The following is a 24776-nucleotide window of genomic DNA, read 5'->3' as shown; positions in this document are numbered from 1 at the left end:
TCCACATCTCTGATTCACCACCTCTGATTCCACGCGTCTCATTCCCCGCCTCTGATTCCCCATCTCTGATTCCCCATCTCTGATTCCCCAATTCTGATTCCCCGCCTCTGATTCCCCAGCTCTGATTCCTCGCCTCTGATTCCCTTCCTCTGATTCCCAACCTCTGATTCCCCACCTCTGATTTCCCATATTGATTCCCTGCGTCTGATTCCCCACCTCTGATTTCCCATATTGATTCCCTGCGTCTGATTCCCCGCCTCTGATTCCCCAACTCTGATTCCCCGCCTCTGATTCCCCAGCTCTGATTCCCCGCATCTGATTCCCCGTGTTTGATTCCCTGCCTCTGATTCCCGGCCTCTGATTCCCCATCTCTGATTCACCGCCTTTGATTCGCAACCTCTGATTCCCCATATCTGATTCCCCGCCTCTGTTTCCCCGCCTCTGATTCCCCGCCTCTGATTCCCCATATCTCATTCCCCGCCTCTAAATCCCCATGTCTGATTCCCGGACTCTGATTCCCCACCTCTGATTCCCGGCCTCTTATTCCCGGCATCTGATTCCGGCCTCTGATTCCCGGCCTCTGATTCCCTGCTTCTGATTCTGATTCCCTGCCTCTGATTCCCCATCTCTGATTCCGCACATCTGATTCCCTGCCTCTGATTCCCCACCTCTGATTCCCCATATCTGATTCCCCGCCTCTGTTTCCCCACCTTTGATTCCCCGCCTCTCTTTCCCAATATCTAAGTCCCCGCCTCTGATTCCCCAACTCTGATTCCCCACCTCTGATTCCCCAGCTCTGATTCCCCGCCTCTGATTCCCCGCATCTGATTGCCTGCAACTGATTCCAAGCCTCTTATTCCCTGCCTCTGATTCCCAACCTCTGATTCCCAACCTCTGATTCCACACCTCTGATTCCCCATATCTGATTCCTCGCCTCTGTTTCCCCGCCCATTCCCCGCCTCTGATTCCCCATATCTCATTCCCCGCCTCTGATTCCGCATCTCTGATTCCCAACCTCTGATTCCCCACCTCTGATTCCCCATATCTGATTCCCCGCCTCTGTTTCCCCGCCTCTGATTCCCCGCCTCTGTTTCCCCATATCTGATCCCCCCCTCTATTTGCCCGCCTCTGATTCCCCGCCTCTGTTTCCCCATATCTGATTCCCCGTCTCTGAATCCCCAACTCTGATTCCCTGCCTCTAATTTCCCATGTCTGATTCCCCACCTCTGATTCCCCGCGTCTGATTACCGGCCTCTGATTCCCCGCCTCTGATTCCCCATCTCTGATTCACAACCTCTGATTCCCCACCTCTGATTCCCCATATCTGATTCCCCGCCTCTGTTTCCCCGCCTCTGATTCCCCACCTCTGATTCCCAATATCTGATTCCCCGCCTCTGATTCCCCAACTCTGATTCCCCGCCTCTGATTCGCAAGCTATGATTCCCCGCCTCTGATTCCCCGCGTCTGATTCCCTGCCTCTGATTCCCCGCCTCTTATTCCACATCTCTGATTCACCACCTCTGATTCCCCGCGTCTGATTCCCCACCTCTGATTCCCCATCTCTGATTCCCCATCTCTGATTCCCCAATTCTGATTCCCCGCCTCTGATTCCCCAGCTCTGATTCCTCGCCTCTGATTCCCTTCCTCTGATTCCCAACCTCTGATTCCCCACCTCTGATTTCCCATATTGATTCCCTGCGTCTGATTCCCCGCCTCTGATTCCCCAACTCTGATTCCCCGCCTCTGATTCCCCAGCTCTGATTCCCCGCCTCTGATTCCCCGTGTTTGATTCCCTGCCTCTGATTCCCGGCCTCTGATTCCCCATCTCTGATTCACCGCCTTTGATTCGCCACCTCTGATTCCCCAAATCTGATTCCCCGCCTCTGTTTCCCCGCCTCTGATTCCCCGCCTCTGATTCCCTGCCTCTGATTCCCCGCCTCTGATTCCACATCTCTGATTCACCACCTCTGATTCCCCGCGTCTGATTCCCCGCCTCTGATTCCCCATCTCTGATTCCCCATCTCTGATTCCCCAATTCTGATTCCCCGCCTCTGATTCCCCAGCTCTGATTCCTCGCCTCTGATTCCCTTCCTCTGATTCCCAACCTCTGATTCCCCACCTCTGATTTCCCATATTGATTCCCTGCGTCTGATTCCCCGCCTCTGATTCCCCAACTCTGATTCCCCAGCTCTGATTCCCCGCCTCTGATTCCCCGTGTTTGATTCCCTGCCTCTGATTCCCTGCCTCTGATTCCCCATCTCTGATTCACCACCTTTGATTCGCCACCTCTGATTCCCCATATCTGATTCCCCACCTCTGTTTTCCCGCCTCTGATTCCCCGCCTCTGATTCTCCATATCTCATTCCCCGCCTCTGAATCCCCATCTCCGATTCCCGGACTCTGATTCCCCACCTCTGATTCCCGGCCTCTTATTCCCAGCATCTGATTCCAGGCCTCTGATTCCCGGCCTCTGACTCCCCGCTTCTGATTCTGATTCCCTGCCTCTGATTCCCCATCTCTGATTCCGCACATCTGATTACCTGCCTCTGATTCCACACCTCTGATTCCCCATATCTGATTCCCCGCCTCTGTTTCCACGCCTCTGATTCCCCACCTCTGATTCCCCAGCTCTGATTCCCCGCCTCTGATTCCCCGCATCCGATTCCCCATATCTGATTCCCCGCCTCTGTTTCCCCGCCCCTGATTCCCCGCCTCTGTTTCCCCATATCTGATTCCCCGCCTCTGTTTCCCCATATCTGATTCCCCGCCTCTGATTCCCAACTATGATTCCCCGCCTCTGATTCCCCAGCTCTGATTCCCTGCCTCTGATTCCCCGCGTTCTATTCCCTGCCTCTCATTCCCCGCCTGTGATTCCCCATCTCTGATAAACCACCTCTGATTCCCCACCACTGATTCCCCATATCTAATTCCCCGCCTCTGTTTGCCCGCCTCTGATTCCCCGCCTCTGTTTCCCCATATCTTATTCCCCGCCTCTGAATCCCCAACTCTGATTCCCTGCCTCTGATTCCCCAGCTTCATTCCCCGCCTTTGATTCCCCCCGTCTGATTCCCAGCCTCTGAATCCCCGTGTCTGATAACATGCCTCTGATTCCCCGCCTCTGATTCCCCATCTCAGATTCACCGCCTCTGATTCCCCACCTCTGATTCCCCATCTCTGATTCCGCACATCCGACTCCCTGCCTCTGATTCCCCGACTCTGATTCCCCTCCTCTGATTCCCCAGCTCTGATTCCCCGCCTCTGATTCCCTAACTCTGATTCCCCGCCTCTGATTCAACAGCTCTGATTCCCCGCCTCTGATTCCCCGTGTTTGATCCCCTGCCTCTGATTCCCCGCCTCTGATTCCCCATCTCTGATTCACCGCCTTTGATTCGACACCTCTGATTCCCCATATCTGATTCCTCGCCACTGTTTCCCCGCCTCTGATTCCCCGCCTCTGATTCCCCATATCTCATTCCCCGCCTCTGATACGCCAGCTATGATTCCCCGCCTCTGATTCCCCGCGTCTGATTCCCTGCCTCTGATTCCCCGCCTCTGATACCACATCTCTGATTCACCACCTCTGATTCCACGCATCTGATTCCCCGCCTCTGATTCCCCATCTCTGATTCCCCATCTCTGATTCCCCAATTCTGATTCCCCGCCTCTGATTCCCCAGCTCTGATTCCTCGCCTCTGATTCCCTTCCTCTGATTCCCAACCTCTGATTCCCCACCTCTGATTTCCCATATTGATTCCCTGCGTCTGATTCCCCACCTCTGATTTCCCATATTGATTCCCTGCGTCTGATTCCCCGCCTCTGATTCCCCAACTCTGATTCCCCGCCTCTGATTCCCCAGCTCTGATTCCCCGCATCTGATTCCCCGTGTTTGATTCCCTGCCTCTGATTCCCGGCCTCTGATTCCCCATCTCTGATTCACCGCCTTTGATTCGCAACCTCTGATTCCCCATATCTGATTCCCCGCCTCTGTTTCCCCGCCTCTGATTCCCCGCCTCTGATTCCCCATATCTCATTCCCCGCCTCTAAATCCCTATGTCTGATTCCCGGACTCTGATTCCCCACCTCTGATTCCCGGCCTCTTATTCCCGGCATCTGATTCCGGCCTCTGATTCCCGGCCTCTGATTCCCTGCTTCTGATTCTGATTCCCTGCCTCTGATTCCCCATCTCTGATTCCGCACATCTGATTCCCTGCCTCTGATTCCCCACCTCTGATTCCCCATATCTGATTCCCCGCCTCTGTTTCCCCACCTTTGATTCCCCGCCTCTCTTTCCCAATATCTAAGTCCCCGCCTCTGATTCCCCAACTCTGATTCCCCACCTCTGATTCCCCAGCTCTGATTCCCCGCCTCTGATTCCCCGCATCTGATTGCCTGCAACTGATTCCAAGCCTCTTATTCCCTGTCTCTGATTCCCAACCTCTGATTCCCAACTTCTGATTCCACACCTCTGATTCCCCATATCTGATTCCTCGCCTCTGTTTCCCCGCCTCTGATTCCCCACCTCTGATTCCCCATATCTCATTCCCCGCCTCTGATTCCGCATCTCTGATTCCCAACCTTTGATTCCCCACCTCTGATTCCCCATATCTGATTCCCCGCCTCTGTTTCCCCGCCTCTGATTCCCCGCCTCTGTTTCCCCATATCTGATCCCCCCCTCTATTTGCCCGCCTCTGATTCCCCGCCTCTGTTTCCCCATATCTGATTCCCCGCCTCTGAATCCCCAACTCTGATTCCCTGCCTCTAATTTCCCATGTCTGATTCCCCGCCTCTGATTCCCCGCGTCTGATTACCGGCCTCTGATTCCCCGCCTCTGATTCCCCATCTCTGATTCACAACCTCTGATTCCCCACCTCTGATTCCCCATATCTGATTCCCCGCCTCTGTTTCCCCGCCTCTGATTCCCCACCTCTGATTCCCAATATCTGATTCCCCGCCTCTGATTCCCCAACTCTGATTCCCCGCCTCTGATTCGCAAGCTATGATTCCCCGCCTCTGATTCCCCGCGTCTGATTCACTGCCTCTGATTCCCCGCCTCTGATTCCACATCTCTGATTCACCACCTCTGATTCCCCGCGTCTGATTCCCCGCCTCTGATTCCCCATCTCTGATTCCCCATCTCTGATTCCCCAATTCTGATTCCCGCCTCTGATTCCCCAGCTCTGATTCCTCGCCTCTGATTCCCTTCCTCTGATTCCCAACCTTTGATTCCCCACCTCTGATTTCCCATATTGATTCCCTGCGTCTGATTCCCCGCCTCTGATTCCCCAACTCTGATTCCCCGCCTCTGATTCCCCAGCTCTGATTCCCCGCCTCTGATTCCCCGTGTTTGATTCACTGCCTCTGATTCCCGGCCTCTGATTCCCCATCTCTGATTCACCGCCTTTGATTCGCCACCTCTGATTCCCCAAATCTGATTCCCCGCCTCTGTTTCCCCGCCTCTGATTCCCCGCCTCTGATTCCCCATATCTCATTCCCCGCCTCTGAATCCCCATCTCTGATTCCCGGACTCTGATTCCCCACCTCTGATTCCCGGCCTCTTATTCCCGGCATCTGATTCCGGCCTCTGATTCACGGCCTCTGATTCCCTGCTTCTGATTCTGATTCCCTGCCTCTGATTCCCCATCTCTGATTCCGCACATCTGATTCCCTGCCTCTGATTACCCCCCTCTGTTTCCCCGCCTCTGATTCCCCGCCTCTGTTTCCCAATATCTAAGTCCCCGCCTCTGATTCCCCAACTCTGATTCCCCACCTCTGATTCCCCAGCTCTGATTCCCCGCCTCTGATTCCCCGCATCTGATTCCCTGCATCTGATTCCAAGCCTCTGATTCCCTGCCTCTGATTCCCAACCTCTGATTCCCCACCTCTGATTCCCCATATCTGATTCCCCGCCTCTGATTCCCCGCCTCTGATTCCCCACCTCTGTTTCCCAATATCTGATTCCCGGCCTCTGATTCCCCATTTCTGATTCCGCACATCTAATTCCCTGCCTCTGATTCCCCACCTCTGATTCCCCATATCTGAATCCCCGCCTCTGTTTCCCCGCCTCTGATTCCCCGCCTCTGTTTCCCCATATCTAAGTCCCCGCCTCTGATTCCCCAACTTTGATTCCCCACCTCTGATTCCCCAGCTCTGATTCCCCGCCTCTGATTCCCCACATCTGATTCCCCATACCTGATTCCCAGCCTCTGTTTCCCCGCCTCTGATTCCCCGCTTCTGTTTCCCCATATCTGATTCCCGGCCTCTGATTCCCCGCCTCTGATTCCCCGCCTCTGATTCCCTGCCTCTGATTCCCCATCTCCGATTCCGCACATCTGATTCCCTGCCTCTCATTCCCCGCCTCTGATTCCCCGCCTCTGATTCCCTGCCTCTGATTCCCAACCTCTGATTCCCCACCTCTGATTCCCCGTGTTTGATTCCCCGCCTCTGTTTCCCCGCCTCTGATTCCCCACCTCTGATTCCCCAACTCTAATTCCCCGCCTCTGATTCCCCATATCTGATTCCCCGCCTCTGTTTCCCCGCCTCTGATTCCCCGCCCCTGTTTCCCCATATCTGATTCCCTGCCTCTGATTCCCCAACTTTGATTCCCAGACTCTGATTCCCCAGCTCTGATTCCCCGCCTCTGATTCCCCGCATCTGATTCCCTGCATCTGATTCCAAGCCTCTGATCCCCTGCCTCTGATTCCCAACCTCTGATTCCCCACCTCTGATTCCCCATATCTGATTCCCAGCCTCTGTTTCCCCGCCTCTGATTCCCCGCCTCTGTTTCCCCATATCTGATTCCCGGCCTCTGATTCCCCGCCTCTGATTCCCTGCCTCTGATTCCCCATCACCGATTCCGCACATCTGATTCCCTGCCTCTGATTCCCCGCCTCTGATTCCCCGCCGCTGATTCCCTGCCTCTGATTTCCAACCTCTGATTCCCCACTTCTGATTCCCCGTGTTTGATTCCCCGCCTCTGATTCCCCACCACTGATTCCCCGCCTCTGATTCCCCAACTCTAATTCCCCGCCTCTGATTCCCCATATCTGATTCCCCGCCTCTGTTTCCCCGCCTCTGATTCCCCGCCCCTGTTTCCCCATATCTGATTCCCTGACTCTGATTCCCCAACTTTGATTCCCAGCCTCTGATTCCCCAGCTCTGATTCCCCGCCTCTGATTCCCCGTGTTTGATTCCCTGCCTCTGATTCCCCGCCTCTGATTCCCCATCTCTGATTCACCGCCTTTGATTCGCCACCTCTGATTCCCCATATCTGTTTCCCCACCTCTGTTTCCCCGCCTCTGATTCCCCGCCTCTGATTCTCCATATCTCATTCCCCGCCTCTGACTCCCCATCTCTGATTCCCTGACTCTGATTCCCCACCTCTGATTCCCGGCCTCTTATTCCCAGCATCTGATTCCAGGCCTCTGATTCCCGGCCTCTGACTCCCCGGTTCTGATTCTGATTCCCTGCCTCTGATTCCCCATCTCTGATTCCGCACATCTGATTACCTGCCTCTGATTCCCCACGTCTGATTCCCCATATCTGATTCCCCGCCTCTGTTTCCACGCCTCTGATTCCCCGCCTCTGTATCCCCATATCTAATTCCCCACCTCTGATGCCGCAACTCTGATTCCCCGCCTCTGATTCCACAGCTCTGATTCCCCGCCTCTGATTCCCCGCATCCGATTCCCCATATCTGATTCCCCGCCTCTGTTTCCCCGCCCCTGATTCCCCGCCTCTGTTTCCCCATATCTGATTATCCGCCTCTGATTCCCAACTATGATTCCCCGCCTCTGAATCCCCGCGTCTGTTTCCCTGCCTCTGCTTCCCCGCCTCTGATTCCCCAACTCTGATTCCCCGCCTCTGATTCCCCAGCTCTGATTCCCCGCCTCTGATTCCCCGTGTTTGATTCCCTGCCTCTGATTCCCGGCCTCTGATTCCGCATCTCTGATTCACCGCCTTTGATTCGCCACCTCTGATTCCCCATATCTGATTCCCCGCATCTGTTTCCCCGCCTCTGATTCCCCGCCTCTGATTCCCTGCCTCTTATTCCCCATATCTCATTCCCCGCCTCTGAATCCCCATCTCTGATTCCCGGCCTCTTATTCCCGGCATCTGATTCCGGCCTCTGATTCCCGGCCTCTGATTCCCTGCTTCTGATTCTGATTCCCTGCCTCTGATTCCCCATCTCTGATTCCGCACATCTGATTCCCTGCCTCTGATTCCCCACCTCTGATTCCCCATATCTGATTCCCCGCCTCTGTTTCCCCGCCTCTGATTTCCCGCCTCTGTTTCCCAATATCTAAGTCCCCGCCTCTGATTCCCCAACTCTGATTCCCCACCTCTGATTCCCCAGCTCTGATTCCCCGCCTCTGATTCCCCGCATCTGATTCCCTGCATCTGATTCCAAGCCTCTGATTCCCTGCCTCTGATTCCCAACCTCTGATTCCCCACCTCTGATTCCCCATATCTGATTCCCCGCCTCTGTTTCCCCGCCTCTGATTCCCCACCTCTGTTTCCCCATATCTGATTCCCGGCCTCTTATTCCCCGCCTCTGATTCCCCACCTCTGATTCCCTACCTCTGATTCCCCATCTCCGATTCCGCACATCTGATTCCCTGCCTCTGATTCCCCGCCTCTGATTCCCTGCCTCTGATTCCGAACCTCTGATTCCCCACCTCTGATTCCCCATATCTGATTCCCCGCCTCTGTTTCCCCGCCTCTGATTCCCCAACTCTAATTCCCTGCCTCTGATTCCCCAGCTCTGATTCCCCGTGTTTGATTCCCTGCCTCTGATTCCCTGCCCTGATTCCCCATCTCTGTTTCACCGCCTTTGATTCGCCACCTCTGATTCCCCATATCTGATTCCCCGCCTCTGTTTCGCCGCCTCTGATTCCCTGCCTCTGATTCCCAACCTCTGATTCCACACCTCTGATTCCCCATATCTGATTCCCCGCCTCTGTTTCCCCGCCTCTGATTCCCTGCCCTTGTTTCCCCATATCTGATTCCCTGCCTCTGATTCCCCAACTCTGATTCCCCGCCTCTGATTCCCCAGCTCTGATTCACTGCCCCTGATTTCCCGTGTTTGATTCGCTGCCTCTGATTCCCCGCCTCTGATTCCCCATCTCTGATTCACCGCCTTTGATTCGCCACCTCTGATTCCAAATATCTGATTCCCCGCCTCTGATTCTACATATCTCATTTTCCGCCTCTGAATCCCCATCTCTGATTCCCGGACTCTGATTCCCCACCTCTGATTCCCTGCCTCTTATTCCCAGCATCTGACTCCCGGCCTCTGATTCCCGGCCTCTGATTCCCCGCTTCTGATTCTGATTCGCTGCCTCTGATTCCCCATCTCTGATTCCGCACATCTGATTCCCTGCCTCTGATTCCCCACTTCTGATTCCCCATATCTGATTTCCCGCCTCTGTTTCCCCGCCTCTGATTCCCCGCCTCTGTTTCCCCATATCTAATTCCCAACCTCTGATGCCCCAACTCTGATTCCCTGCCTCTGATTCCCCGCGTTCTATTCCCTGTCTCTGATTCCCCGCCTGTGATTCCCCATCTCTGATTCACCACCTCTGATTCCCCACCTCTGATTCCCCATATCTAATTCCCCGCCTCTGTTTGCCCGCCTCTGATTCCCCGCCTCTGTTTCCCCATATCTGATTCCCCGCCTCTGAATCCCCAACTCTGATTCCCTGCCTCTGATTCCCCAGCTCTGATTCCCCGCCTTTGATTCCCCCCGTCTGATTCCCAGCCTCTGAATCCCCGTGTCTGATTTCCTGCCTCTGATTCCCCGCCTCTGATTCCCCATCTCTGATTCACAGCCTCTGATTCCCCACCTCTGATTCCCCATCTCGGATTCCGCACATCTGATTCCCTGCCTCTGATTCCCTGACTCTGATCCCCACCTCTGATTCCCAAGCTCTGATTCCCCGCCTCTGATTCCCCAACTCTGATTCCCCACCTCTGATTCCCCAGCTCTGATTCCCCGCCTCTGATTCCCCGTGTTTGATTCCCTGCCTCTGATTCCCCGCCTCTGATTCCCCATCTCTGATTCACCGCCTTTGATTCGCCACCTCTGATTCCCCATATCTAATTCCTCGCCTCTGTTTCCCCGCCTCTGATTCCCCGCCTCTGATTCCCCATATCTCATTCCCCGCCTCTGATTCCCCATCTCTGATTCCCGGACTCTTATTCCCCACCTCTGATTCCCAGCCTCTTATTTCCGGCATCTGATTCCGGCCTCTGATTCCCGGCCTCTGATTCCCTGCTTCTGATTCTGATTCCCTGCCTTTGATTCCCCATTTCTGATTCCGAACATCTGATTCCCTGCCTCTGATTCCCCATCTCTGATTCCCCATATCTGATTACCCGCCTCTGTTTCCCCGCCTCTGATTCCACGCCTCTTTTTCCCAATATCTAAGTCCCCGCCTCTGATTCCCCAACTCTGATTCCCCACCTCTGATTCCCCAGCTCTGATTCCCCGCCTCTGATTCCCTGCATCTGATTCCCTGCATCTGATTCCAAGCCTCTGATTCCCTGCCTCTGATTCACAACCTCTGATTCCCCACCTCTGATTCCCCATATCTGATTCCCAGCCTCTGTTTCCCCGCCTCTGATTCCCCGCCTCTGTTTCCCCATATCTGATTCCCGGACTCTGATTCCCCGCCTCTGATTCCCTGCCTCTGATTCCCCATCTCCGATTCCGCACATCTGATTCCCTGCCTCTGATTCCCCGCCTCTGATTCCCCGCCTCTGATTCCCTGCCTCTGATTCCCAACCTCTGATTCCCCACCTCTGATTCCCCGTGTTTGATTCCCCGCCTCTGTTTCCCCGCCTCTGATTCCCCGCCTCTGATTCCCCAACTCTAATTCCCCGCCTCTGATTCCCCATATCTGATTCCCCGCCTCTGTTTCCCCGCCTCTGATTCCCCGCCCCTGTTTCCCCATATCTGATTCCCTGCCTCTGATTCCCCAACTTTGATTCCCAGCCTCTGATTCCCCAGCTCTGATTCCCCGCCTCTGATTCCCCGTGTTTGATTCCCTGCCTCTGATTCCCGGCCTCTGATTCCCCATCTCTGATTCACCGCCTTTGATTCGCCACCTCTGATTCCCCATATCTGATTCCCCGCCTCTGTTTCCCCGCCTCTGATTCCCCGCCTCTGATTCCCATATCTCATTCCCCGCCTCTGATTCCGCATCTCTGATTCCCAACCTTTGATTCCCCACCTCTGATTCCCCATATCTGATTCCCCGCCTCTGTTTCCCCGCCTCTGATTCCCCGCCTCTGTTTCCCCATATCTGATCCCCCCCTCTATTTGCCCGCCTCTGATTCCCCGCCTCTGTTTCCCCATATCTGATTCCCCGCCTCTGAATCCCCAACTCTGATTCCCTGCCTCTAATTTCCCATGTCTGATTCCCCGCCTCTGATTCCCCGCGTCTGATTACCGGCCTCTGATTCCCCGCCTCTGATTCCCCATCTCTGATTCACAACCTCTGATTCCCCACCTCTGATTCCCCATATCTGATTCCCCGCCTCTGTTTCCCCGCCTCTGATTCCCCACCTCTGATTCCCAATATCTGATTCCCCGCCTCTGATTCCCCAACTCTGATTCCCCGCCTCTGATTCGCAAGCTATGATTCCCCGCCTCTGATTCCCCGCGTCTGATTCACTGCCTCTGATTCCCCGCCTCTGATTCCACATCTCTGATTCACCACCTCTGATTCCCCGCGTCTCATTCCCCGCCTCTGATTCCCCATCTCTGATTCCCCATCTCTGATTCCCCAATTCTGATTCCCGCCTCTGATTCCCCAGCTCTGATTCCTCGCCTCTGATTCCCTTCCTCTGATTCCCAACCTTTGATTCCCCACCTCTGATTTCCCATATTGATTCCCTGCGTCTGATTCCCCGCCTCTGATTCCCCAACTCTGATTCCCCGCCTCTGATTCCCCAGCTCTGATTCCCCGCCTCTGATTCCCCGTGTTTGATTCACTGCCTCTGATTCCCGGCCTCTGATTCCCCATCTCTGATTCACCGCCTTTGATTCGCCACCTCTGATTCCCCAAATCTGATTCCCCGCCTCTGTTTCCCCGCCTCTGATTCCCCGCCTCTGATTCCCCATATCTCATTCCCCGCCTCTGAATCCCCATCTCTGATTCCCGGACTCTGATTCCCCACCTCTGATTCCCGGCCTCTTATTCCCGGCATCTGATTCCGGCCTCTGATTCACGGCCTCTGATTCCCTGCTTCTGATTCTGATTCCCTGCCTCTGATTCCCCATCTCTGATTCCGCACATCTGATTCCCTGCCTCTGATTACCCCCCTCTGTTTCCCCGCCTCTGATTCCCCGCCTCTGTTTCCCAATATCTAAGTCCCCGCCTCTGATTCCCCAACTCTGATTCCCCACCTCTGATTCCCCAGCTCTGATTCCCCGCCTCTGATTCCCCGCATCTGATTCCCTGCATCTGATTCCAAGCCTCTGATTCCCTGCCTCTGATTCCCAACCTCTGATTCCCCACCTCTGATTCCCCATATCTGATTCCCCGCCTCTGATTCCCCGCCTCTGATTCCCCACCTCTGTTTCCCAATATCTGATTCCCGGCCTCTGATTCCCCATTTCTGATTCCGCACATCTAATTCCCTGCCTCTGATTCCCCACCTCTGATTCCCCATATCTGAATCCCCGCCTCTGTTTCCCCGCCTCTGATTCCCCGCCTCTGTTTCCCCATATCTAAGTCCCCGCCTCTGATTCCCCAACTTTGATTCCCCACCTCTGATTCCCCAGCTCTGATTCCCCGCCTCTGATTCCCCACATCTGATTCCCCATACCTGATTCCCAGCCTCTGTTTCCCCGCCTCTGATTCCCCGCTTCTGTTTCCCCATATCTGATTCCCGGCCTCTGATTCCCCGCCTCTGATTCCCCGCCTCTGATTCCCTGCCTCTGATTCCCCATCTCCGATTCCGCACATCTGATTCCCTGCCTCTCATACCCCGCCTCTGATTCCCCGCCTCTGATTCCCTGCCTCTGATTCCCAACCTCTGATTCCCCACCTCTGATTCCCCGTGTTTGATTCCCCGCCTCTGTTTCCCCGCCTCTGATTCCCCACCTCTGATTCCCCAACTCTAATTCCCCGCCTCTGATTCCCCATATCTGATTCCCCGCCTCTGTTTCCCCGCCTCTGATTCCCCGCCCCTGTTTCCCCATATCTGATTCCCTGCCTCTGATTCCCCAACTTTGATTCCCAGACTCTGATTCCCCAGCTCTGATTCCCCGCCTCTGATTCCCCGCATCTGATTCCCTGCATCTGATTCCAAGCCTCTGATCCCCTGCCTCTGATTCCCAACCTCTGATTCCCCACCTCTGATTCCCCATATCTGATTCCCAGCCTCTGTTTCCCCGCCTCTGATTCCCCGCCTCTGTTTCCCCATATCTGATTCCCGGCCTCTGATTCCCCGCCTCTGATTCCCTGCCTCTGATTCCCCATCACCGATTCCGCACATCTGATTCCCTGCCTCTGATTCCCCGCCTCTGATTCCCCGCCGCTGATTCCCTGCCTCTGATTTCCAACCTCTGATTCCCCACTTCTGATTCCCCGTGTTTGATTCCCCGCCTCTGATTCCCCACCACTGATTCCCCGCCTCTGATTCCCCAACTCTAATTCCCCGCCTCTGATTCCCCATATCTGATTCCCCGCCTCTGTTTCCCCGCCTCTGATTCCCCGCCCCTGTTTCCCCATATCTGATTCCCTGACTCTGATTCCCCAACTTTGATTCCCAGCCTCTGATTCCCCAGCTCTGATTCCCCGCCTCTGATTCCCCGTGTTTGATTCCCTGCCTCTGATTCCCCGCCTCTGATTCCCCATCTCTGATTCACCGCCTTTGATTCGCCACCTCTGATTCCCCATATCTGTTTCCCCACCTCTGTTTCCCCGCCTCTGATTCCCCGCCTCTGATTCTCCATATCTCATTCCCCGCCTCTGACTCCCCATCTCTGATTCCCTGACTCTGATTCCCCACCTCTGATTCCCGGCCTCTTATTCCCAGCATCTGATTCCAGGCCTCTGATTCCCGGCCTCTGACTCCCCGGTTCTGATTCTGATTCCCTGCCTCTGATTCCCCATCTCTGATTCCGCACATCTGATTACCTGCCTCTGATTCCCCACGTCTGATTCCCCATATCTGATTCCCCGCCTCTGTTTCCACGCCTCTGATTCCCCGCCTCTGTATCCCCATATCTAATTCCCCACCTCTGATGCCGCAACTCTGATTCCCCGCCTCTGATTCCACAGCTCTGATTCCCCGCCTCTGATTCCCCGCATCCGATTCCCCATATCTGATTCCCCGCCTCTGTTTCCCCGCCCCTGATTCCCCGCCTCTGTTTCCCCATATCTGATTATCCGCCTCTGATTCCCAACTATGATTCCCCGCCTCTGAATCCCCGCGTCTGTTTCCCTGCCTCTGCTTCCCCGCCTCTGATTCCCCAACTCTGATTCCCCGCCTCTGATTCCCCAGCTCTGATTCCCCGCCTCTGATTCCCCGTGTTTGATTCCCTGCCTCTGATTCCCGGCCTCTGATTCCGCATCTCTGATTCACCGCCTTTGATTCGCCACCTCTGATTCCCCATATCTGATTCCCCGCATCTGTTTCCCCGCCTCTGATTCCCCGCCTCTGATTCCCTGCCTCTTATTCCCCATATCTCATTCCCCGCCTCTGAATCCCCATCTCTGATTCCCGGCCTCTTATTCCCGGCATCTGATTCCGGCCTCTGATTCCCGGCCTCTGATTCCCTGCTTCTGATTCTGATTCCCTGCCTCTGATTCCCCATCTCTGATTCCGCACATCTGATTCCCTGCCTCTGATTCCCCACCTCTGATTCCCCATATCTGATTCCCCGCCTCTGTTTCCCCGCCTCTGATTTCCCGCCTCTGTTTCCCAATATCTAAGTCCCCGCCTCTGATTCCCCAACTCTGATTCCCCACCTCTGATTCCCCAGCTCTGATTCCCCGCCTCTGATTCCCCGCATCTGATTCCCTGCATCTGATTCCAAGCCTCTGATTCCCTGCCTCTGATTCCCAACCTCTGATTCCCCACCTCTGATTCCCCATATCTGATTCCCCGCCTCTGTTTCCCCGCCTCTGATTCCCCACCTCTGTTTCCCCATATCTGATTCCCGGCCTCTGATTCCCCGCCTCTGATTCCCCACCTCTGATTCCCTACCTCTGATTCCCCATCTCCGATTCCGCACATCTGATTCCCTGCCTCTGATTCCCCGCCTCTGATTCCCTGCCTCTGATTCCGAACCTCTGATTCCCCACCTCTGATTCCCCATATCTGATTCCCCGCCTCTGTTTCCCCGCCTCTGATTCCCCAACTCTAATTCCCTGCCTCTGATTCCCCAGCTCTGATTCCCCGTGTTTGATTCCCTGCCTCTGATTCCCTGCCCTGATTCCCCATCTCTGTTTCACCGCCTTTGATTCGCCACCTCTGATTCCCCATATCTGATTCCCCGCCTCTGTTTCGCCGCCTCTGATTCCCTGCCTCTGATTCCCAACCTCTGATTCCACACCTCTGATTCCCCATATCTGATTCCCCGCCTCTGTTTCCCCGCCTCTGATTCCCTGCCCTTGTTTCCCCATATCTGATTCCCTGCCTCTGATTCCCCAACTCTTATTCCCCGCCTCTGATTCCCCAGCTCTGATTCACTGCCCCTGATTTCCCGTGTTTGATTCGCTGCCTCTGATTCCCCGCCTCTGATTCCCCATCTCTGATTCACCGCCTTTGATTCGCCACCTCTGATTCCAAATATCTGATTCCCCGCCTCTGATTCTACATATCTCATTTTCCGCCTCTGAATCCCCATCTCTGATTCCCGGACTCTGATTCCCCACCTCTGATTCCCTGCCTCTTATTCCCAGCATCTGACTCCCGGCCTCTGATTCCCGGCCTCTGATTCCCCGCTTCTGATTCTGATTCGCTGCCTCTGATTCCCCATCTCTGATTCCGCACATCTGATTCCCTGCCTCTGATTCCCCACTTCTGATTCCCCATATCTGATTTCCCGCCTCTGTTTCCCCGCCTCTGATTCCCCGCCTCTGTTTCCCCATATCTAATTCCCAACCTCTGATGCCCCAACTCTGATTCCCTGCCTCTGATTCCCCGCGTTCTATTCCCTGTCTCTGATTCCCCGCCTGTGATTCCCCATCTCTGATTCACCACCTCTGATTCCCCACCTCTGATTCCCCATATCTAATTCCCCGCCTCTGTTTGCCCGCCTCTGATTCCCCGCCTCTGTTTCCCCATATCTGATTCCCCGCCTCTGAATCCCCAACTCTGATTCCCTGCCTCTGATTCCCCAGCTCTGATTCCCCGCCTTTGATTCCCCCCGTCTGATTCCCAGCCTCTGAATCCCCGTGTCTGATTTCCTGCCTCTGATTCCCCGCCTCTGATTCCCCATCTCTGATTCACAGCCTCTGATTCCCCACCTCTGATTCCCCATCTCGGATTCCGCACATCTGATTCCCTGCCTCTGATTCCCTGACTCTGATCCCCACCTCTGATTCCCAAGCTCTGATTCCCCGCCTCTGATTCCCCAACTCTGATTCCCCACCTCTGATTCCCCAGCTCTGATTCCCCGCCTCTGATTCCCCGTGTTTGATTCCCTGCCTCTGATTCCCCGCCTCTGATTCCCCATCTCTGATTCACCGCCTTTGATTCGCCACCTCTGATTCCCCATATCTAATTCCTCGCCTCTGTTTCCCCGCCTCTGATTCCCCGCCTCTGATTCCCCATATCTCATTCCCCGCCTCTGATTCCCCATCTCTGATTCCCGGACTCTGATTCCCCACCTCTGATTCCCAGCCTCTTATTTCCGGCATCTGATTCCGGCCTCTGATTCCCGGCCTCTGATTCCCTGCTTCTGATTCTGATTCCCTGCCTTTGATTCCCCATTTCTGATTCCGAACATCTGATTCCCTGCCTCTGATTCCCCATCTCTGATTCCCCATATCTGATTACCCGCCTCTGTTTCCCCGCCTCTGATTCCACGCCTCTGTTTCCCAATATCTAAGTCCCCGCCTCTGATTCCCCAACTCTGATTCCCCACCTCTGATTCCCCAGCTCTGATTCCCCGCCTCTGATTCCCTGCATCTGATTCCCTGCATCTGATTCCAAGCCTCTGATTCCCTGCCTCTGATTCACAACCTCTGATTCCCCACCTCTGATTCCCCATATCTGATTCCCAGCCTCTGTTTCCCCGCCTCTGATTCCCCGCCTCTGTTTCCCCATATCTGATTCCCGGACTCTGATTCCCCGCCTCTGATTCCCTGCCTCTGATTCCCCATCTCCGATTCCGCACATCTGATTCCCTGCCTCTGATTCCCCGCCTCTGATTCCCCGCCTCTGATTCCCTGCCTCTGATTCCCAACCTCTGATTCCCCACCTCTGATTCCCCGTGTTTGATTCCCCGCCTCTGTTTCCCCGCCTCTGATTCCCCGCCTCTGATTCCCCAACTCTAATTCCCCGCCTCTGATTCCCCATATCTGATTCCCCGCCTCTGTTTCCCCGCCTCTGATTCCCCGCCCCTGTTTCCCCATATCTGATTCCCTGCCTCTGATTCCCCAACTTTGATTCCCAGCCTCTGATTCCCCAGCTCTGATTCCCCGCCTCTGATTCCCCGTGTTTGATTCCCTGCCTCTGATTCCCGGCCTCTGATTCCCCATCTCTGATTCACCGCCTTTGATTCGCCACCTCTGATTCCCCATATCTGATTCCCCGCCTCTGTTTCCCCGCCTCTGATTCCCCGCCTCTGATTCCCATATCTCATTCCCCGCCTCTGAATCCCCATCTCTGATTCCCGGACTCTGATTCCCCACCTCTGATTCCCGGCCTCTTATTCCCGGCATCTGATTCCGGCCTCTGATTCCCGGCCTCTGATTCCCTGCTTCTGATTCTGATTCCCTGCCTTTGATTCCCCATCTCTGATTCCGCACATCTGATTCCCTGCCTCTGATTCCCCATCTCTGATTCCCCATATCTGATTCCCCGCCTCTGTTTCCCCGCCTCTGATTCCACGCCTCTGTTTCCCAACATCTAAGTCCCCGCCTCTGATTCCCCAACTCTGATTCCCCACCTCTGATTCCCCAGCTCTGATTCCCCGCCTCTGATTCCCCGCATCTGATTCCCTGCATCTGATTCCAAGCCTCTGATTCCCTGCCTCTGATTCCCAACCTCTGATTCCCCACCTCTGATTCCCCATATCTGATTCCCAGCCTCTGTTTCCCCGCCTCTGATTCCCCGCCTCTGTTTCCCCATATCTGATTCCCCGCCTCTGAATCCCCAACTCTGATTCCCTGCCTCTGATTCCCCAGCTTCATTCCCCGCCTTTGATTCCCCCCGTCTGATTCCCAGCCTCTGAATCCCCGTGTCTGATAACCTGCCTCTGATTCCCCGCCTCTGATTCCCCATCTCAGATTCACCGCCTCTGATTCCCCACCTCTGATTCCCCATCTCTGATTCCGCACATCCGATTCCCTGCCTCTGATTCCCCGACTCTGATTCCCCACCTCTGATTCCCCAGCTCTGATTCCCCGCCTCTGATTCCCCAACTCTGATTCCCCGCCTCTGATTCCCCAGCTCTGATTCCCCGCCTCTGATTCCCCGTGTTTGATCCCCTGCCTCTGATTCCCCAGCTCTGATTCCCCATCTCTGATTCACCGCCTTTGATTCGCCACCTCTGATTCCCCATATCTGATTCCTCGCCACTGTTTCCCCGCCTCTGATTCCCCGCCTCTGATTCCCCATATGTCATTCCCCGCCTCTGATTCCCCATCTCTGATTCCCGGACTCTGATTCCCCACCTCTGATTCCCGACCTCTTATTCCCGGCATCTGATTCCGGCCTCTGATTCCCGGCCTCTGATTCCCTGCTTCTGATTCTGATTCCCTGCCTCTGATTCCCCATTTCTGATTCCGCACATCTAATTCCCTGCCTCTGATTCCCCACCTCTGATTCCCGATATCTGAATCCCCGTCTCTGATTCCCCGCCTCTGTTTCCCCATATCTAAGTCCCCGCCTCTGATTCCCCAACTTTGATTCCCCACCTCTGATTCCCCAGCTCTGATTCCCCGCCTCTGATTCCCCACATCTGATTCCCCATACCTGATTCCCAGCCTCTGTTTCCCCGCCTCTGATTCCCTGCCTCTGATTCCCCATCTCCGATTCCGCACATCTGATTCCCTGCCTCTCATTCCCCGCCTCTGATTCCCCGCCTCTGATTCCCTGCCTCTGATTCCCAACCTCTGATTCCCCACCTCTGATTCCCCGTGTTTGATTCCCCGCCTCTGTTTCCCCGCCTCTGATTCCCCGCCTCTGATTCCCCAACTCTAATTCCCCGCCTCTGATTCCCCATATCTGATTCCCCGCCTCTGTTTCCCCGCCTCTGATTCCCCGCCCCTGTTTCCCCATATCTGATTCCCTGCCTCTGATTCCCCAACTTTGATTCCCAGACTCTGATTCCCCAGCTCTGATTCCCCGCCTCTGATTCCCGGCATCTGATTCCCTGCATCTGATTCCAAGCCTCTGATCCCCTGCCTCTGATTCCCAACCTCTGATTCCCCACCTCTGATTCCCCATATCTGATTCCCAGCCTCTGTTTCCCCGCCTCTGATTCCCCGCCTCTGTTTCCCCATATCTGATTCCCGGCCTCTGATTCCCCGCCTCTGATTCCCTGCCTCTGATTCCCCATCACCGATTCCGCACATCTGATTCCCTGCCTCTGATTCCCCGCCTCTGATTCCCCGCCGCTGATTCCCTGCCTCTGATTTCCAACCTCTGATTCCCCACCTCTGATTCCCCGTGTTTGATTCCCCGCCTCTGTTTCCCCACCACTGATTCCCCGCATCTGATTCCCCAACTCTAATTCCCCGCCTCTGATTCCCCATATCTGATTCCCCGCCTCTGTTTCCCCGCCTCTGATTCCCCGCCCCTGTTTCCCCATATCTGATTCCCTGACTCTGATTCCCCAACTTTGATTCCCAGCCTCTGATTCCCCAGCTCTGATTCCCCGCCTCTGATTCCCCGTGTTTGATTCCCTGCCTCTGATTCCCCGCCTCTGATACCCCATCTCTGATTCACCGCCTTTGATTCGCCACCTCTGATTCCGCACATCTGATTACCTGCCTCTGATTCCCCACGTCTGATTCCCCATATCTGATTCCCCGCCTCTGTTTCCACGCCTCTGATTCCCCGCCTCTGTTTCCCCATATCTAATTCCCCACCTCTGATGCCCCAACTCTGATTCCCCGCCTCTGATTCCACAGCTCTGATTCCCCGCCTCTGATTCCCCGCATCCGATTCGCCATATCTGATTCCCCGCCTCTGTTTCCCCGCCCCTGATTCCCCGCCTCTGTTTCCCCATATCTGATTATCCGCCTCTGATTCCCAACTATGATTCCCCGCCTCTGAATCCCCGCGTCTGATTCCCTGCCTCTGCTTCCCCGCCTCTGATTCCCCAACTCTGATTCCCCGCCTCTGATTCCCCAGCTCTGATTCCCCGCCTCTGGTTCCCCGTGTTTGATTCCCTGCCTCTGATTCCCGGCCTCTGATTCCGCATCTCTGATTCACCGCCTTTGATTCGCCACCTCTGATTCCCCATATCTGATTCCCCGCATCTGTTTCCCCGCCTCTGATTCCCCGCCTCTGATTCGCCATATCTCATTCCCCGCCTCTGAATCCCCATCTCTGATTCCCGGACTCTGATTCCCCACCTCTGATTCCCGGCCTCTTATTCCCGGCATCTGATTCCGGCCTCTGATTCCCGGCCTCTGATTCCCTGCTTCTGATTCTGATTCCCTGCCTCTGATTCCCCAACTCTGATTCCGCACATCTGATTCCCTGCCTCTGATTCCCCACCTCTGATTCCCCATATCTGATTCCCCGCCTCTGTTTCCCCGCCTCTGATTCCCCGCCTCTGTTTCCCAATATCTAAGTCCCCGCCTCTGATTCCCCAACTCTGATTCCCCACCTCTGATTCCCCAGCTCTGATTCCCCGCCTCTGATTCCCCGCATCTGATTCCCTGCATCTGATTCCAAGCCTCTTATTCCCTGCCTCTGATTCCCAACCTCTGATTCCCCACCTCTGATTCCCCATATCTGATTCCCCGCCTCTGTTTCCCCGCCTCTGATTCCCCACCTCTGTTTCCCCATATCTGATTCCCGGCCTCTTATTCCCCGCCTCTGATTCCCCACCTTTGATTCCCTACCTCTGATTCCCCATCTCCGATTCCACACATCTGATTCCCTGCCTCTGATTCCCCGCCTCTGATTCCCTGCCTCTGATTCCGAACCTCTGATTCCCCACCTCTGATTCCCCATATCTGATTCCCCGCCTCTGTTTACCCGCCTCTGATTCCCCTCCTCTGATTCCCCAACTCTAATTCCCCGCCTCTGATTCCCCAGCTCTGATTCCCCGTGTTTGATTCCCTGCCTCTGATTCCCTGCCCTGATTCCCCATCTCTGTTTCACCGCCTTTGATTCGCCACCTCTGATTCCCCATATCTGATTCCCCGCCTCTGTTTCGCCGCCTCTGATTCCCTGCCTCTGATTCCCAACCTCTGATTCCACACCTCTGATTCCCCATATCTGATTCCCCGCCTCTGTTTCCCCGCCTCTGATTCCCCGCCTCTGTTTCCCCATATCTGATCCCCCCCTCTATTTGCCCGCCTCTGATTCCCCGCCTCTGTTTCCCCATATCTGATTCCCCGCCTCTGAATCCCCAACTCTGATTCCCTGCCTCTAATTTCCCATGTCTGATTCCCCGCCTCTGATTCCCCGCGTCTGATTACCGGCCTCTGATTCCCCGCCTCTGATTCCCCATCTCTGATTCACAACCTCTGATTCCCCACCTCTGATTCCCCATATCTGATTCCCCGCCTCTGTTTCCCCGCCTCTGATTCCCCACCTCTGATTCCCAATATCTGATTCCCCGCCTCTGATTCCCCAACTCTGATTCCCCGCCTCTGATTCGCAAGCTATGATTCCCCGCCTCTGATTCCCCGCGTCTGATTCACTGCCTCTGATTCCCCGCCTCTGATTCCACATCTCTGATTCACCACCTCTGATTCCCCGCGTCTGATTCCCCGCCTCTGATTCCCCATCTCTGATTCCCCATCTCTGATTCCCCAATTCTGATTCCCGCCTCTGATTCCCCAGCTCTGATTCCTCGCCTCTGATTCCCTTCCTCTGATTCCCAACCTTTGATTCCCCACCTCTGATTTCCCATATTGATTCCCTGCGTCTGATTCCCCGCCTCTGATTCCCCAACTCTGATTCCCCGCCTCTGATTCCCCAGCTCTGATTCCCCGCCTCTGATTCCCCGTGTTTGATTCACTGCCTCTGATTCCCGGCCTCTGATTCCCCATCTCTGATTCACCGCCTTTGATTCGCCACCTCTGATTCCCCAAATCTGATTCCCCGCCTCTGTTTCCCCGCCTCTGATTCCCCGCCTCTGATTCCCCATATCTCATTCCCCGCCTCTGAATCCCCATCTCTGATTCCCGGACTCTGATTCCCCACCTCTGATTCCCGGCCTCTTATTCCCGGCATCTGATTCCGGCCTCTGATTCACGGCCTCTGATTCCCTGCTTCTGATTCTGATTCACTGCCTCTGATTCCCCATCTCTGATTCCGCACATCTGATTCCCTGCCTCTGATTACCCCCCTCTGTTTCCCCGCCTCTGATTCCCCGCCTCTGTTTCCCAATATCTAAGTCCCCGCCTCTGATTCCCCAACTCTGATTCCCCACCTCTGATTCCCCAGCTCTGATTCCCCGCCTCTGATTCCCCGCATCTGATTCCCTGCATCTGATTCCAAGCCTCTGATTCCCTGCCTCTGATTCCCAACCTCTGATTCCCCACCTCTGATTCCCCATATCTGATTCCCCGCCTCTGATTCCCCGCCTCTGATTCCCCACCTCTGTTTCCCAATATCTGATTCCCGGCCTCTGATTCCCCATTTCTGATTCCGCACATCTAATTCCCTGCCTCTGATTCCCCACCTCTGATTCCCCATATCTGAATCCCCGCCTCTGTTTCCCCGCCTCTGATTCCCCGCCTCTGTTTCCCCATATCTAAGTCCCCGCCTCTGATTCCCCAACTTTGATTCCCCACCTCTGATTCCCCAGCTCTGATTCCCCGCCTCTGATTCCCCACATCTGATTCCCCATACCTGATTCCCAGCCTCTGTTTCCCCGCCTCTGATTCCCCGCTTCTGTTTCCCCATATCTGATTCCCGGCCTCTGATTCCCCGCCTCTGATTCCCCGCCTCTGATTCCCTGCCTCTGATTCCCCATCTCCGATTCCGCACATCTGATTCCCTGCCTCTCATTCCCCGCCTCTGATTCCCCGCCTCTGATTCCCTGCCTCTGATTCCCAACCTCTGATTCCCCACCTCTGATTCCCCGTGTTTGATTCCCCGCCTCTGTTTCCCCGCCTCTGATTCCCCACCTCTGATTCCCCAACTCTAATTCCCCGCCTCTGATTCCCCATATCTGATTCCCCGCCTCTGTTTCCCCGCCTCTGATTCCCCGCCCCTGTTTCCCCATATCTGATTCCCTGCCTCTGATTCCCCAACTTTGATTCCCAGACTCTGATTCCCCAGCTCTGATTCCCCGCCTCTGATTCCCCGCATCTGATTCCCTGCATCTGATTCCAAGCCTCTGATCCCCTGCCTCTGATTCCCAACCTCTGATTCCCCACCTCTGATTCCCCATATCTGATTCCCAGCCTCTGTTTCCCCGCCTCTGATTCCCCGCCTCTGTTTCCCCATATCTGATTCCCCGCCTCTGAATCCCCAACTCTGATTCCCTGCCTCTAATTTCCCATGTCTGATTCCCCGCCTCTGATTCCCCGCGTCTGATTACCGGCCTCTGATTCCCCGCCTCTGATTCCCCATCTCTGATTCACAACCTCTGATTCCCCACCTCTGATTCCCCATATCTGATTCCCCGCCTCTGTTTCCCCGCCTCTGATTCCCCACCTCTGATTCCCAATATCTGATTCCCCGCCTCTGATTCCCCAACTCTGATTCCCCGCCTCTGATTCGCAAGCTATGATTCCCCGCCTCTGATTCCCCGCGTCTGATTCACTGCCTCTGATTCCCCGCCTCTGATTCCACATCTCTGATTCACCACCTCTGATTCCCCGCGTCTGATTCCCCGCCTCTGATTCCCCATCTCTGATTCCCCATCTCTGATTCCCCAATTCTGATTCCCGCCTCTGATTCCCCAGCTCTGATTCCTCGCCTCTGATTCCCTTCCTCTGATTCCCAACCTTTGATTCCCCACCTCTGATTTCCCATATTGATTCCCTGCGTCTGATTCCCCACCTCTGATTCCCCAACTCTGATTCCCCGCCTCTGATTCCCCAGCTCTGATTCCCCGCCTCTGATTCCCCGTGTTTGATTCACTGCCTCTGATTCCCGGCCTCTGATTCCCCATCTCTGATTCACCGCCTTTGATTCGCCACCTCTGATTCCCCAAATCTGATTCCCCGCCTCTGTTTCCCCGCCTCTGATTCCCCGCCTCTGATTCCCCATATCTCATTCCCCGCCTCTGAATCCCCATCTCTGATTCCCGGACTCTGATTCCCCACCTCTGATTCCCGGCCTCTTATTCCCGGCATCTGATTCCGGCCTCTGATTCACGGCCTCTGATTCCCTGCTTCTGATTCTGATTCACTGCCTCTGATTCCCCATCTCTGATTCCGCACATCTGATTCCCT

This window comes from Narcine bancroftii, unplaced genomic scaffold (assembly GCF_036971445.1).
Source record: "Narcine bancroftii isolate sNarBan1 unplaced genomic scaffold, sNarBan1.hap1 Scaffold_159, whole genome shotgun sequence".
Lineage (NCBI taxonomy): Eukaryota > Metazoa > Chordata > Chondrichthyes > Torpediniformes > Narcinidae > Narcine > Narcine bancroftii.
Note: the sequence above shows the minus strand (reverse complement) of the source record.